Raw genomic sequence first — 5,074 nt, forward strand, 5'->3', positions numbered from 1 at the left:
ATTCGTATAGTTGTACATAACACGTGCCTATTTTTATTTTTTGAAATATATATGTAGTACTCTAATACGTTTTTATACAAGCTTAAAATATGCATTTTTATTTTTTATTTTTTTGCATTGTCTACACATAATTGAAAAGAAAACCGAAAATAACCAAACCGAAATCGAAAATAACCAGAAAACCGAAAACCGAACGATTTGTATATTCAAATAACTGATTACTTCAGTTTCGGTTTGGGTTTCACCTAATAACCGAATCGAACCGAACCGTGCTCAGCACTAATGTAAGATCATAAACGGTATAAAAAACAATTTTATAATCAGGTATGATGAGATTGATAAATGTCATAAGAGTTTAAGAGAGTCATTAATATGAGAAGTTCCTTAAAACAAGTAACTGAAGAATCTTGTTTTAGTTAAAAGGTAAAGACCACCACAAGCCTCTTTCTTGGAAAACCTTAGCAGGGTTTTGATGATCAATTTCTGAGTGATGAGGGAAATCAAAAGGCATGTCAGGTGCAGAAAGCCCAGCTCCATTAAACACTTTTACAACCTCTTCAAATACAACCTTGTTCCCATCTGGTGTTAGATGCAGGCCATCACTGCCAACACACACAATTTGCAAAACTAGTTATTTTACTTTGCCAAAAAGGAAAATCGAAACTATTTAAATATGTTTTCTACTTTTTATTTTAGAATCTCATTTACTCTGAGGCTTACATATTTGTTAACACTGCAAATCCACACCGAAAGATAATCAGTACTGTACTTTGTTTAAAACTGATTAATAATATATTTTTACTTTTTAAATTATTTATGACGTCATCTAGTTTAAAAAATAATCAGTCTGGTTGGGAAAACATTGGATTTAACAATATACTATAACTTTAGCATGTATTTAGAAAGTAAATATTAATTTCATTTCACTACTTCATGATTCCCAAATACTGTCATTTTATTAAAAATTTCTCCCGTGCGGGATGGATTAAGTTTATAGTTGGCCAATTTGGGTTGTAATTTATCTCAAATGGGTCAAAATTCTTGAAAATTGTCAGTTAGACTTTTGATGCCTAATTAGGCACATTGAACCCAGCAATTTAAACCTATACTAAAGTTTATACATTTTTAACTTGAACCCGTTTTGACCCGTTACTCAACCCACCTGACCCACCCATCATGCCACTCAGGTATACGAAGCTTGATTCAGATCATAGTCTCATACACAAGGCTAATTTAAAAAAATGGGCCATATTGTGTTGACGGGCTTAATTAAACTGGTTGTGTTTGGTTGAACCCGTTTAACCCATTTTATTCCAACCCCCAGACTAACTTAACACGTTTACAACTTGGTTATCACCCGCCAACCCGTTTGACAAGTTTAGATAAATGTTATTATAAACTACTTGATATACATGAGTTGGTAATGCAATCCATGAAATTACCATAGACTTGGAAAAATTGCTAAACCATATAAGCATTTTATCTTCTTTTAGTTTCTTAAAAATTAAGCAGTAAAAATCAAATTCCATATGTAAAATCACTAACCTTAGAAACTTTTTCTGCCAGTCATTTGTTTCTTGCATCTTTGAGCATAAGTTGACCGCAGAAACACCGAGTTCTTTTGCTACCTCGACACATGCGTTTGCATAATTTCCAGCTACGTCATTTGTTCTTTCTGCAAGGGTCATTGCTTTTTCTCCATATAGAGATCTATGAATAAACAAAAACACCATATATTCACAAAAACATATATTAAAAGTTTAAAACTGAATTTGGAAGAGAAGTGGCATTGGTAAACTTGTAATTTGACATCGAATGCAAACTTGCCATACTTTGCATATTGTAGGCGACCTTCCTCGTCAATTGGTGGGGGGGTAATGAGGACAATTAGCACGGTGGGTGAGCACTCCTGCATTAATATGTTTATAAAACCTTACAAGTTAACCAAATTTGAAAATAGTGAAACAATTAATTGGGTAAACCTTTATATGACGAACGATTTTTCTCAGATTTTCTTTGTATTCTTCAACCGGAACGTGTTGGCGTTCACTAGTTCTAACTAAGTAGCAGCAGCATAGATCAATTAATTAAGCCCTGAGAGTCATGATCCGATTGCGAATATTCGGATGTTAATGAATGTAATGTAGAGAGTGATACCATGGGGATGCAGCAAGAAGAGAACAGCCCAGCGAGTGTTGTATCCGCCGAACCACAACATCCGCCTTGCGAGAGTAGGCAGAGCATCCGCCGTTTCTGAAGGACTGCTCCGTTATGGAATCACCGAATAACACGATTTCAGGCCTCATTTTCCAACAACAACTGAGGAGACTCCCCTTTTATATACATATCAACCGTTACGTGGTCCAAATCTCCGTTACTTATTATTTCTTTATTATTATTATTATTATATCACGTGAATCATAAGTCATAAGTCATAACCTTCTCACGTCAGAAGGATACAGGTGTTTAAATTGGTTTTATAGCCTAAACCGCTTCAGAATAGAACTAAAAAGGTAGTCAGACCTTTGGATCCGGTTTTAGAAGCCTTAAAACTTAACCATTGGAACCGGTTAGGTTCGGCTTGAGTCGGGTTACACATAATTGGTTTTAATTAATTCACAAGGCGACATTTATGGAATTAGTGGAATTAATTGGCATTTACTGCCATTTATTATAGATTTATTGCACACAGTCAACTATTATTAATTAAATTTTAACTTTATTAAAATATTTTCTTTTTATGAACTATGATTTTCTAATGTGTTAGGTCAACATACTTCGTGATTTTGGAGAGTGTCGTTGTCCCACTCTTACCACGTTATGCTGTCTTAACCGGACTCATGAAGGCTTCAGAGATTGGCTTAGACGTTTCCCATTGTATTATTATCTTATAAAGTTATTTCCGATTCCAATGTAAAATACACTTGGGCAAGCGCATTGATAGAAATATTTGTGTAAAAGCATTTTCAAAAAAGTTTGGTTTCGGTTAGGTTATTGAGTCAGGTCAATTAACTAGATTTTTTTTGCCCATCTTTAAGTTATTGTAGGTTTGAGCTCAAGCTCAAAATTAATTTTTTTTATTTAATTTTGAATCATAAATCATAATACGATTTCAGGCCTTAAATCTCACTTCGCTTGACTACTCTCTTCCGCACGATGATGAAAACAAGCAAAGTGAGGCTATCCTTTATTTATTTGTTATTATTATTATTATTATTATTTTATTTTTTTAGTATCTGAGACCAACTCAAAAGGAAATCCGTCATAAGTGAGAAAATCCCCGACACAACCTAAAACTCCCTATTTTCTGTTACATGTTTGACTTGAGCCAAAAACCTCTCTTCTTAACTTGAAGTTTTCGGATGACTCACCTTAATCATTGGCACGAGAATTAATCGTTAGGGGAACATGTAAATACTTATTATATAGGGTTATGTTCAAATAAGAAGTTTGATTTTCTTAGGAAGACTATGAATGAGGGTATTTTAGTCTACTTTTTTAATATTGATAACCCGCTTCCTTTAATCTCAAAAACCTACTTACATTAATTCCAAAAACTCACTTACATCTTCACTCATCTCCTACAACCACCACCACTCCATCGCCACCGCCACCACTATCACCCACCGCCACCGCCACCAACTTGCCAGAAAGTCTCTAGAAATTTCGCTGGAAAATTTCACCGGAAAAGTTGTCAGAATGTCATCGCTAAACAATCCCCGAGATATTTCGTCGGAATAATCGCCGAAAAAATACCGAAGTCACCGAAAAACACTCACCGGAAAAGGTCAACAGAAAATGGCCACCGAAAAAAAAAACAATTTAAAAAACATGATGAAAAAAAAAACACTATGAAAAATAACACAATGACAAAAACACAATGAAAAACACAATTACAATGTAAACAACACAATGGAAAATACACTATGCTAAAACATAATTGGATAAAATAAAATGACGAAAAAACACAATGCATATAACCCATTACACAATGTATAGAAAATATTTTTTTTATAACAATACGGTACTCATAATAAAGATAAAAAACGTCAATTATTAAGGCTATTTTGTTTTTAAAAAAATGTATAAAAAAGTTATTAACATTTTAAAACGAGGGGATTTGATATGCCTTACATATGAAGAGTGAGTCAACAATTATTTGTTATTCTTTTTTTGCACTTCATCTTGTTTTATATTTAATTTTCTCCAAACTAATCTTAATCATTCAAATCCAAAATTAATGGTCTATGTTACTTCTTAATATTTCTACAAAGATCATACCCTTATTATAACTTGACCCTACTTATTTATATAGTTATTAAATTACGTGAATCATAATTCATAACCTTGGCTAAGCATTTTTATTTTAACGACAAATAAATAGATAGAATAGTTAATTAATTATTAAATAACGTGAATCATAACCTGGGCTAAACACATATAAATAAATAAATAAATAACGTGAATCATGAGTTGTGCTAAGCATCTCTTAAACCAAAAGCAATGAGGTTAGGTGAAGGGTTTAACAAAAAAAATGAAAATGTTGCTCAAGTCACTTTAAAAGTGCGTTAAATGATTATTATTATTATTATGAGGTTAACATTATTTAACAATGTGTTTACGAGTAAAGGCTATAATGTCCTTGATCATCTCTCGTTTGATAGAATCATAGAACTAATAGGTGTTTAATGTTTAAAGTTGGTGACAATTGAGCAACATGAACTTAGATGCATCTATTGTTCCCGTAACACGTGTACAATAATAAAGAAAAAATCATAGTATATATTAAAAGAAAACAGAATTGTTATGGTTTACTTTAAATCTTTATAACTATATAATAGCCGCTAAAAGTGAAAGATTCAAATTCAATCTATGTTAACCAAAGTCAGTTAGTCATATTTTTATAAAGGAGATATACTCTTCTTATTTTATTCTTTGATTGTTGTTATTCTCTTTATAAAATATTGTATATAAGTTTATGAAATAAATTAATCCTTTTTACTTTCACATGGTATCACACCAGGTTTTCTAAAACCTTACAATTTTTTCTCTTCAATCATCGTTCCATCCACTA

The 5,074-nt window shown here is 32.2% G+C and overlaps 1 pseudogene across 1 annotated transcript; it reads right to left on the reverse strand.

Annotated features, from left to right (window-relative positions):
* Positions 1-347: 347 nt before the first annotated feature.
* On the reverse strand, positions 348-2,306 carry LOC143582113 (GDSL esterase/lipase At5g62930-like; annotated as a pseudogene). Its single transcript, XR_013143933.1, has 5 exons — positions 2,115-2,306; positions 1,983-2,058; positions 1,833-1,909; positions 1,546-1,710; positions 348-602 (listed from the first exon to the last, which is right to left on the reverse strand). The product of XR_013143933.1 is annotated as a GDSL esterase/lipase At5g62930-like (transcript).
* Between the last annotated feature and the right edge of the window lie 2,768 nt (positions 2,307-5,074).

The sequence above is a fragment of the Bidens hawaiensis genome, unplaced genomic scaffold (genome assembly GCF_021521415.1).
Source record: "Bidens hawaiensis isolate Kalapana, Puna unplaced genomic scaffold, B.hawaiensis_p1.1 tig00031453_1, whole genome shotgun sequence".
In the NCBI taxonomy this organism is placed as follows: domain Eukaryota; kingdom Viridiplantae; phylum Streptophyta; class Magnoliopsida; order Asterales; family Asteraceae; genus Bidens; species Bidens hawaiensis.